We start from the raw sequence: 12014 nt of genomic DNA, 5'->3' as shown, positions 1-12014 counted from the left end.
TCTACCATTTTGAGACCAGCAGTTTGCCCTGTGACCTCGAGTCTCTAATGGATGTGAGGAAAGTGGCTAATTTTCAGTGAGTTCATTTTTGTATTACGCTTGTTACGGTGGAACAACTTCTATCTCCCTATAGACACAACCAAGTTAGAAGTCATCCTGTGTTCTTTTTATTCCTCTATTTCACTGTCAAAGTTTTGCTCTTTGATAGTTTGTAATTGCTTGTTGTTTCTTCATTTCATTTCTCATCCCTCATATTTCCTTGGATATTTATTAACATCTTTATTTGCAATGCTTTGAACCTTTAATTCACCTGAGCTGTTTCTCTCTTCTCCTGGATCCAGTGTTGAACCACGAATCCATTCACCTTCATACCCATTTCCTCTACTAAATGTTAAGGCCCGCTGCTTGGTCACATCTCATGCTTTCTTCACGTCTGTGCCTCCCAGTACTGATGACTGCATGTTCGCTGTGCTTACCCTGTGCTTGCCTAGTTATTCAGAGTGTGTTTAATCATACTCCAAATAATTCAGCCATCACTTTATGGCTTTGTCTTAATTTAACTCGGTTTATTGTTAATTTAGTTTATGTGCTGAGAACCTGCGGCCTATTTGGTAGAGCATTTTGAGGGCTAGCTGAGATTTTTTTGTGGCCAGAACAATAAGGTCATGTTTGAGGGAAGTCCTGCAGGTGTCCTGAATTGGGCCAACAGGCTTTGCTGTAGGAACTGTCTGTGGCATGATGTGGTGAAGCTATACAAGCGCTGTGTGTCTGAACACAGAACAAAATCTCTGAGGCTTAATTCATCAGGCTTATTATTTCCCCTCAAGAGCTGCACTTGGGAGTGGCTGACCCTCTAAGAGGGCTGACTGCCCCTTGTGACCCAGGCTGCAGGTGCTTCCGTCTCAGAACTGCTTCTTTGTGACCATGAAGCCAGAGCAAGAGAGGAAACATGGGCTGGTAGGTTGCCCTGTAAGTGCGGCATGGATTCTGCTCATGTCCTCTTTGTCAACATCAGTTACGCAAGGGGACTGGGAAGCCGGGGAAATCCCGATGATACACGCTGTTAAGCTGTACAGTGACTGGGAAGATGCCTCCTGACTCGGTGGAAGAGCAAGGTGCAGAGCAGGATGTAGCCTGCTGTGAGGTGTGGAGACAGCGCAGGACTGAGACCATACGGGTAGTGACTTAGTGAATGAAGAGGAAAGGAAAAGGAGATCAGAGTGGGGACTGAGAGTGTGTATTAACAACAGATTTTACTATTAAACAGACATTTTAAATGTTCATAGTAGAATCAGAGAAATGAAATGAAAATAACAAACTGAAAAACTGGACTAAGGACCTTGTATATTAAAACTACAATATTGGTGGCCGGGGTGTGGCTCCGCAGTAAAGCGCTTGCCTCCCACGTGTGAGGCAGTGGGTCAATCCTCAACACCACATAAAAAAGTCAATAAACAAAATAAAGATACTATGTCTATGTACAAATAAAAATTATTTTTTTAAAACCCTACAATATAAAAGGACAATTGTTCCAAGTATCTTACAACAATATGACATTAAAAATAATTTCAGATTCTTAGGATCCATCTCTAAATTCTCACTAGAATTTTTGAGGCGGCCCGGTTTGCTCTGATTGCAGGAGCTGGAAGATCTATAAGGAGAACAAGGGGCACCTGAAAGACAGGAGATGGACTTGAAACAAATTTATACCTGAATTAGAGGAATTGTGATGAGCCATATGAACAAGTTTTTGTTCTTCCTAATGTTGAGTAGTATGTGTCTTTGCTCTGAAATGATTGTGGAAAATAGAGTTCAGTGGTTTCTCTTAAAGTGGTGTTGATGCTGGGAACAGCAGAGGACATTCATTAAATAAAAGTATCAGTGCATGGATCTTGACCAGCCCAGGGCTTCTAAGAGAGAAAAGCTTCCTACATTGTCCCTTGCTTAAAAGAAGAGGCAATAATCAACCCATTAGATAAGTAGACATACAAGTATATGAATAACCAAGGGAACAGACCACCCCAAACAGCCCACTTTACAATGACTCCATGACACCACCGAGGAGGAAATGTCAGAGAAAGAGTTTAGCAGATTCATCGTTAAATCTTCAAGGAGTCAAAAGAAGGTAGGAAATTAACTTAAGATGGAAAATACAGGAAGGGAAAGATTTCAATAAGGACTGATTCTGAAAAAAGAACCAAACAGAAATTCTGGAAATGAAAGAATCAATAAATAAAACTAAGAGTTCAATGTAAAGCAACACCAATAGATGAGAACACTTTGAAGACAGATTTTCGGTACTTAACAACAAAGTATATAATCTTGAAATAATGTCAACAATAAAAAAAGATGTAAAGAGACTATGGCCAGAATATTCAAGAAATATGGGAAAACATTGAAACTAAATTTAACAATCATTGGGGTAAAGGGCTACAAAATACAAACTAAAAGGATGAACATCTCTTCAATGAAATAATATTAGAAAACTTTCCAAACCTTAGGGATAAGATGGAAATAAAAATATAGGAAGCATATAGAACCCCACATAGGCGTGATGAAAAAATGTCCGCTCCAAGAGACACATAATGAGATTGTCTAACCCAGAGAGTAAGGGCAGAATCTTAAAACCTGCAAGGGGAAGATGGCTGGCTACATTTAGAGGTAAAGCAGTTGGATTTCAACTGCTATTGCAGTGCAGATACTAAAAGTCAGGAGGGCTAAAACTCTCCAATCAAAAGACATAGCTTTGAAGATTGTATTATAAAACAAGACCCAACCATCTGTTATTAACAAGATATTCACAAAGACATCCACAGACCGAAGGGGAAAGGATGGGAAAAGACATATTATGCAAATATAAAGCAAAAGCAAGGGAACTACTCTCATATCTAAGTGGACGTCAAGCCTAATTTAATCAGAAGAGAAAAAGAAGGTCACTTCATTCTTGTTAAGGGAATCATTCAACAATGACATATGATTATAAATATTTATGGTCCAAATTTATGCATCTACATAGATAAAACAAACTGTTCTCAATATAAACAATCAAACAGACCACAACATAGTAATACTGGGTGCTTTCAACACACCTCTGTCACCATTAGGTAGATCATTCAAACATAAACTAAGACTCTTCAGACCTAAAAAATACGATTAATCAAATGAACCTTACAGACATGTATAGAATATTTTATCCAATGACAGCTAAATTCACTATCTTCTTAGTGGCACATGAAACATTCTCTAAAATATTTCATATATTGAGGCACAAAACAAATCTTAGCAAATATAATCACAAAAACATTCCACTCTTATTTAACACAGTCATTGAAACTCTAGCCAGTGCCATGGGGCAAAAGAAGGAAATTAAAAACAGGCAAATAGGAAAAGAAGCCAAATTATCTGTTTGCTGATGACATGATCCTGTGTTGTGAAGACCCAAAAAGCTCCACCAGGAGACTTCTATACCTGATAAGTGCATTCACCAAAGTAGCAGCCTACTATATCCAAATACATGAATCAATTGCTTTCCTATACTCCAATAATAAATCTGTTGAAAAAGAATTGGGAAAACTATGCCCTTCACAATACCCTGCCCCCACCAATAAAACACTTAGGAATAAATCTAAGCAAGGAGATGGAAGACCTCTACAGGGAAAAGTATAGAACACTGAAGAAAGATTGCTTTAGAAGATGGAAAGACCACCCATGTTCTTGTATAGGTAGTTAATAATAGTGTAATAATAATTGTCAAAATGGCCATACTAGCAAAAGCGTTATACAGATTCAATGCAATCCCCCTCAAAATACCAACGACATTCTTCTCAGAACTAGAAAAAAACAGTTCCAAAATTCTTTGGGAAGAATAAAGAGACCCAGAATCCTGAACAAGAAAGGCAGTGCTGGAGGCATCGTGATACCAGACCTCGTGTAGTGTCAGAGAGTATGGTCATAAATAAAACAGCATGGTGCTGCTGCACAGACAGACCTGAAGACCAGTGGAATGGAATAGAAGACACAGAGACACACCCACATGATCACAGTCATCTGGTCCTTGACAGTGGTGTCCAAACATACTTTGGAGAAGAGAAAGCTTTTTAAACAAAAAGTGCTAGGGAAACTGGATATCCCTATGTAGAAGAATGAAACTTCATCTACGTCTCTCACCCTGCACAGAAGTCAAAACATAACGTGGATCAAAGACCCAGGAATCAGACCAGAAACGTTACAAATGCTAGATGAGAATATAGGTTCAACACTCCAACTTCGACACAGGGATTGACTTCCTTAACAAGACTCCCAAAGTATAATAAATAAAACCAACAATAAGTGGAATGAATCAATTTAAAAACTCTGCACAGCAAAGGAAAAATTGAGAACTTCAAGAGAGAACCTACTGAGTGGAAGATCATTGTCACCTGCTCCTCAGATAGGGCGTTAATATCCAAAATATATAAAGAATGGAAAAAATAAGACACACACATGCACACACACACAAATACAGAAACAAGAATAAACAAAAGAACCTAATTAATAAATTGGCAAAAGAACTAAAAAGATAACTTCTCAAAAGAGGAGATTCAAATGGCAAATTAATATATAAAAACTATACAACATCTCTAGCAACCTGAAGTCTGCAGACTGAAACTGCACTGAGATTCCATCACACTCCAAACACAATGCCAATCATCAAGAACAGAAATAATAATGAGTGCTGGCTAATATTTGGTGAAAAGTTACATTTATACATTGTTGGTAAAACTGCAGGTTACAACAAGAACTCTGGAAAGCAGTATGGAGGTTCCTCAAAAGATTAGGAATGGAATCACCATATAACCCAGGTATGACACACCTTGGTACTTATCTAAAATCAGTAAAATCAGCATACTACGGTGATATTGCCACCTCATATTTGTAGCAGCACAATTCACAATAGCCAAGGTCAACCTAGGTGTCTATCAAGATATGAATGGTTAAAGAAAATTTATGCATGTGCACATGTACATGCGTGTGCGTGCACACACACACACACACACACACACACTGGAGTATTACTTAGCCATGAAGAAGAATGAAATTATTGCATTTTCTGGTTAAAAGATGAAAGTAAAGAGCATCATGCTAAGTTAAGATAGCAATGCTTGGTCTGTTTTTGACTCCATATAAGATTCACAGCACAGAACTGAGAAGTCACACTGGAAAGCCTTTGCCAGGTAGAGAGGACTGTGATGCTTGTTGGAACTGCAGGTCCCCAGGGAAGCCCTTCCATAAGTGTGGGCTGACGGAGGTGTGGCTTTGAATGTGTGAAGGAGGCATTTCTGCTCCGCTCATGGCCAGAGTCTGGGGCCCCGGTTCCATTTTCCAAAGGAACCAACCAACATCTTGGGGTGGGAAGCTGGAAGCTGGGTTTAGGGTGAGAGTTGTGGTGGTGTAGGGTGAGGGGGCTGTCCCTAGAGAAAGGGACTCTGGTTGCACAGACCCAGCCCATTTCCTATGAACATCCTCCTCCATCCACTGAGGCAACACAGACTTTCTCATTATTTCTGCCTTTCCCCCCAAACCCAAATGAGAAGATTCACTTTGTTGATTTGCAAGAAGATATTGTTATGGTTTGGATGCGAGGTGTCCCCCAAAAGCTCATGTGTGAGACAATGCAGGAAGGTTTAGAGGTGAAATGACTGGGTCAACACTGAATGGATCCCCTGATGGGATGAAGTGAGTGGTAATGGAAGGTGGCTACCGGTGGCTGGAGGAAGTGGGCGTTGGGGGTGCAGCTGAAGGAGGTGGGTGTTGCAGGTGTGGCTGGAGGTGGTGGGCATTGGGGGCGTGGCTGGAGGTGGTGGGTGTTGCAGGTGTGGCTGGAGGTGGTGGGCGTTGGGGGCGTGGCTGGAGGTTGTAGGCCTTGAGGGCGTGGCAGGAGAGATGGGCGTTGGGGGCGTGGCTGGAGGTTGTGGGCGTTGGGGGCGTGGCTGGAGGAGGTGGGCGTTGGGGGTGTGGCTGGAGGAGGTGGGCATTGGGGGTGTGGCTGGAGGCGGTGGGCATTGGGGGCGTGGCAGGAGAGATGGGCTTTGGAGGTGCAGCTGAAAGGTGGGTTTTGGAGATGTGGCTGAGGTGGTGGGCGTTGGGGGCGTGGCTGGAGGAAGTGGGCGTTGGGGGCGTGGCTGGAGGTCCTGGGCGTTGGGGGTGCAGCTGAAAGGTGGGTTTTGGAGGCGTGGCTGGAGGTGGTGGGTTTTGGGGGCGTGGCTGGAGGTGGTGGGTGTTGGGGGCGTGGCTGGAGGAGGTGGGCGTTGGGGGCGTGGCCTTGGGACTTATATTTTGCATCTGGCTAATAGAGTGTATCTCTGCTTCCTGATCATCATGTGAACCGCTTCCCTCACCACACTCCTCCAACATGACGTTCTGCTTCACCTGAGGAATAGAGCTGGCTGTCTATGGACTGAGATCTCCAAACCGTGAGCCTCTAAATAAACTTCTCCTCCTCTGCAGCTGTTCTAGTTAGGTATTTATTCACAGCAGTGAAAAAGCTGACTAAGACAGATCTGAAAACTGCCCAATGTTTCAGGTGAAGCAGGGAATATTTGCCACGGTGTGTAAATAGAGCTGGACCAACAGGGTGGACTCTCAGGGTTCAGAGTCAGCGAGAGGGTGTGGGGCTTTCTCCTGGAGTCCTGTCCCCTGATGTCTGACAGACGGCTGCCCTAGCAGCCTTGGGAAGTGTGATAATTAGCTTTTCATCACTGCAACAAAATACCTGAGCAAAATGACTTAGAAGGAAGAAAGAGCCGAACATGGTGGTGCACACCTGTCATCCTAGCAGCTTGGGAGGCTGAGGCAGGAGGATCACAACTTTGAGGCCAGTCTTAGCAATTTAGGGAGGCTCTAATTAACTTAATTTCATTTATCTCAAAAAATAAAAAGAGGGCTGTAGATGTGACTTAGTGGTAAATTGCCCCTGGGTCCAATCCCTAGTACTCACCTGCCCCCATAAGAAAATAAATAAATGGAAGAAAGTTTTATTTTGGCTCACTTTTTCAGAAGTGAAAGTGTGTGGTTGCTTGGCCCTGTTGTCCTGGGCCCCTGTCAAGGCAGAACATCAGGACAACAGGTTTGTGGTGGGGCATCTGCTTACCTCGTGGTGACCTAAAAGCAGGTAACCTTCAAGGCCACGTCTCCAACTACCTATTTCCCCCAACTAGGCCCCGTCCCCCTAAGATCCTTTAAATTCCTAAGAGTCCCACAAGTAATGTACCCTCATAATGCATTTTGAGGTCAGGGATGTTATGGTCTAGTCACCTGCCCACGGCCCACCTCTTAACACGGCTGCATTGGGTTGCAAGCCTTCAAGCTTTTGGGGTATTTGTGATGCAAAGCATGACCTCCTGTTCCCAGCCCCCATCACCTGGTGTCCATCGCACAGTGTGAGCCCCATTTGGTCCATCTCATGGCTCCCATAGTCAACAGGCTCCACGTGGCTCTAACAGCAAGTCCAAGTTTCCCCTCTGACCCCAGGCGGGCTCTTTGATGTGAGCCACTGGGGAAATCAGAAAATGAATCGGACACTCCCAGATACAGTGCAGGAGACCAGGAAAACAGTGAGGAGGAGCTGGGCCAAGAAAGGCCAGAACCCACCCTAGTGGGCGCCACTTCCCTGCTGGGTTCTGGTTCTGGGTCATGTTTGGTCTCCGAGACACAGTGGCATGATATGAGCCCCACAGGACCAAACCTTCAGCATCTGAGCTGTCGGGGCCCTTTAAGGTCCAAACCACCATGGGGGCATGTGGACATTGCTTGGGATGTGGGTTCAGTGCAGGCCTGGGGTCAGAGGGTCCTCAATTCAGAGCCATTCTCCTCCTCCTCCTCCCCTCTATGCCACAGTGGACGTGAACCTGAACTCTGCCAGCCGCAGGTCCATGCTCATTCAATGGTCTTTACTGAGCACCTACTGTGTGTGTCTTTGTGCCAACCACCAAGCACCCAGAAGCCAGTGAGATACAGTGAACCTCCCATGCCAAAAAGGGAGTGGCGGTTTCAGCCTCAAGGCCAGGGACTGGCTCACTGGGACACATGGGCAGCGTGTGCCGCGTGGTGGCCCTCAGTTAGCACCCACGTCCTGCTTTCCTGTCTCCGGCCACACCACAGTCTTGAGTCAACTGTGAGATGCCGAGGAGGGTCCGAGGAAGCCCATGTTGGCCTCAGCAGGAAATGCTAGTCCTGGCTTGCAGAGTGCCCCTCTGGGCTCTCCTGCGTGCTTTCTTCTCTACCCTCGAGTTCAGACGAGGTTCTGGGGCTTTGTGGTGTTCATGGCCGTCTTCTCCTTCTTCAGCTTCTTGATTTTCTGTGGTACATCCTGACGTTCCCTCAGGGCTACCTTCCAGTTCACGAGTGCTCTCTCCAGCTGTGTCGCGTCTGCTCTGTGACCAGGCATTCCAGGTCCCTGCCACTCTTGGGCGGCTCTGTGTGTGTTTCTCCTGATTCTGGAGGACAAGTGGCGCTTTCCTTACACAGGAAGTAGAAAGACCTCCCAGGACTCAGAGCCGTCAAACTCAAGACGAGCAAAACACCGTCTGGGAAGTGTCCAGAGCAGTCCTCTGGAGAGCCCTGAGAAGACGGGCCAAAGTTATTTTTGGGGCAGGGAGCCTGCTGAGGACTCAGTGGGGAAGGGGCTGAATGACCCGACACATTGGGTCAGCTATCTGGACGGCTGTCGGCTGCAACCCCACTTTAGTAGTCGCCTGGGAGGTGGGGAGCCCAGCACGTGTGAGTCTGGTCCAGGGCAGTGCTCTGGGGGTGAGGACCGTGCATCCAGGGAGGGAGGCAGGCACTCACAGGGGTCTCGACCTCCCTGAGCCTCAGTTTCCTTATCTGCAGAGTGGACACCAGAGCTGCCGGCACCCAGTGTGACCTTGGTCAGACCCACACCTGGCTCTCCTTTGCTCCTGCTCCAGGACGGGGTCACACACCCAGGCCTGCCTGTCCCTCCATCCCTCTGAGCTCACTCATCATGCCCACGACCTGGGGCCTTGCAACTCCTCTGCCTGGCCCTGTTCCCCCAGATCCGGCCAGGGCTGGGTGGTCTCCCTCAGGGGGCTCCTGTAGCCTGTCCTCCGGGTCCTGGTCCTCCTGTGCTTCCAGGGAGTGTTTCATGGGCTTTCCTGACAGGACGTCCTGACAAGGGAGGGCACCGGAGCCATCTCTTGTGTGTTCCTAGAGGTCTCGTGGATGCTTGGCCTCATTCCTGCCATTTCCTCCTTTGCTATTTGTTGGTTTTCCCTTTCATTTGGGTTAGGCCACAGCTATTCCTTGGGGTTCCTTGGGGTTCCAATTAACATGACCAAGTGATGTGAGCCCAGAGCAGCGTCACGCCCATGGGGTCCTAGCATGCCCCCTACAGCTCCAGGGCATCCCCTTCAGTCACCTGTGTCACAGAGCTGCAGAGCATGCATCCTGGGTTCAATAACCTGCGCTAAGCCCTGGAGGAGATTTTTTTCATACAGTATTCTCTTTAGTCACAGGGAAGACAAAAGCAGCACAGTGTTGACAACTGTCATGAATTTGTGTTCACCAGAGCTCTTTCTGTCCTCCTCCAGCTCTGAGTGCCCATATAATGTCCTTTGGATGAATCAAAAGGATTCCCCTGATGCAGGGCACATCTAGTGACCAAGTCCTAGACCTGGGGCTTGAGGGCTTTCCCTCCAACAGTCCTGTTGGAAGTTCAGCCACGAGGCAGCACTATGGAGAAGAGGGCCTTCAGGAGGGGGTTGGGCCATGAGGCTGTACATCACAAATGGGACTTGTCTGTTTAGAAAACAGTTCCTACGCATCCTGCACAAGGCCTACATTGTGTTGACAACAAATGTAATTAAGGCTTTTATTATTGCTATGAATTTGCGTGTGCAGAGACCTTAGTGTCTTTCCCCATCTCTGAATGTCCAACGTCATTCAGTTCAGCATGAGAGACTCCTCTCATGAAGGCAGGTCCAGGGGTGTGGTCACTTCCTTTTTGTTTCCCTGTGCTGTGATTTGAAGAGGGTGTCCTTTCAAATGTGCCATTGAAACTTTCAATGCCAATGCATCAGTGTTGAGCGGAGGGCCTTCAGGAGGTGGTGAGAACAATGCTCTGCCTTCCTGGGTGAGATATGCACCTTACAGCGAGACCTTGTCTAGCAGGCAAGGAGGTCCAGGTTCCACCCTCGACACCAAACATGCATGCACGGTCACAGGCACAAACACACTGCTTAGCATGGAGATAACTATCTCTACTTCTTGTCGGTTGGGAGGCTGAGGCAGGGGGATTGCAAATTCAAGATTAGCATAGGCAAATTATCAAGACCCTTTTTCAGAAGAAAATAGAAAGATCTGGGAAAGTAGATCAGGAGTAGAGCTTTTGCTAACATGTATGACATTCTGTTTCCATAACTATTACCAGGGAAGAAAGAACAAAAGACAATGAAAAGGGTTTGAAGGAGTGACTTCAATCCTCTGCCCTTTCAGCATGGGGACCTGGAAACAAGGTACCATGCTAGTACCCCTAGGTAACTCAGAGGGGCTAAAGGGCACAGGCCTGCAGCAGAACTGTCAAAGGCAGAGTCCTGTGCCGCTGTTAGAGGATAAAGCATCACCACTGCAAGATTTAACTCCTTGAGAATTCGGTCAAACAACAGAACAAGCAGCAGCCCCTAAGCCGCTCTGGGGGAGGGCAGCCGCTCCACCCCTGCTGCCCTCGTGGCCTGCGACATGGGGCGTCTTTGTGCCATCTGGGTGTCTCCGCAGGATGAACTCGGGCTCATGGCTCCTCCTGTCCATGATTCCCTATGAAAGTGGCGACCGGGCACCATCAGTGTCAGGTCACGCACAAGGTCCGCCTTTCTGCCCTGGGCAGCTCAGGGTCTTGTCCCGTTGGAACAGTTTGGGTCACATGTTGCTGTTGGGGGACCTCAGTAGGTCTCTGAAGTCAGCAGTCCCTTACACATTTATGCTAGGACATTACTACCTGCTCTTCCAAGGCTGCAAGGAGGAGGCCAGAGAATGCAGTATCTGATCACTGATGGAGCACAAGTTCATCATGAGATTTTTGAGAAATGGAAACGGAATAAGAAGTTATTGAAAAGCATCTCTCCCCCTAGAGTCATTGGCGAAAGAGCACGGGAGAGCAGGGAAGCGGTTGGTGTCCTAGGAGAGCCCCTAATGTCTGCTCCAGGTGGGGCGCAGGGGCCCACTGATGTCCATGTGTCTTCAGGTGGCCTCCTGCCTGAGGAATCTGGGAGGCAGTGGCCAGAGCACGTTGCACTTCTTCCTCCAACAGCTGGCCCTGTGCCATCCATCTTGGGACACAGAGAAGGGAAGGAGCCAGGTGGACCTAACCCTCGCAGCACCCTGCAAATGTGGAAGTGCTAATTTGTCCTTTTAAAATGACACCAATCAAAGCACATGTGAAATCACAGGTGGCACTGCCCCCCTTGGCTCCACAGATGTCCTGGCTGTTGCCATCCACTGAGTGGAGTCACGTGTCCGTAAGTCGAGTGGTGGTGTGTGCCCTCCTCAAGTGGGAGCAAATCAGTTCTGGCATCCGGGACTTGTCCTGGGGGCCTGCACAGCAATACAGCCAGGGGACACAGGTGGTCATCCTCCTGGCCACTCCTCTCCAGCCCCTGTTGGTGTCATGGGTAGAGCCAGGGGACTGGTACCAGCGAAGCTTGCTCAGTGGAACAGGAGCTTGGTTCCAATGTCAGGGGCTGGGAGAACAGGCTCTCCAGCCTTCAGCACTGCCACTTGGCCAGCAGCTGGGCGGAGGGGCCACAGGCTGGGAATTGGCTGCTGGCAAGCAGGCTGCACAGGAAAATGGCAGACAGGTTGGGTCTCCCACTGGCCCTCTGCTGTGATGTCTGTGATCCTTCTGTGGCTGCCCGTGTAGGACAAAAGGGGCCAGGAGCAAAGAGCAGGTTGCTGGCACCCCTCCTTGGGCCCAGAGTCCAGTTGGAGGGGTTGGAGGGCCACGGGTAAGGCCCTGCCTCCAG

This window comes from Marmota flaviventris, chromosome 7 (genome assembly GCF_047511675.1).
Source record: "Marmota flaviventris isolate mMarFla1 chromosome 7, mMarFla1.hap1, whole genome shotgun sequence".
In the NCBI taxonomy this organism is placed as follows: domain Eukaryota; kingdom Metazoa; phylum Chordata; class Mammalia; order Rodentia; family Sciuridae; genus Marmota; species Marmota flaviventris.
This window is presented reverse-complemented; position numbering follows the sequence as displayed.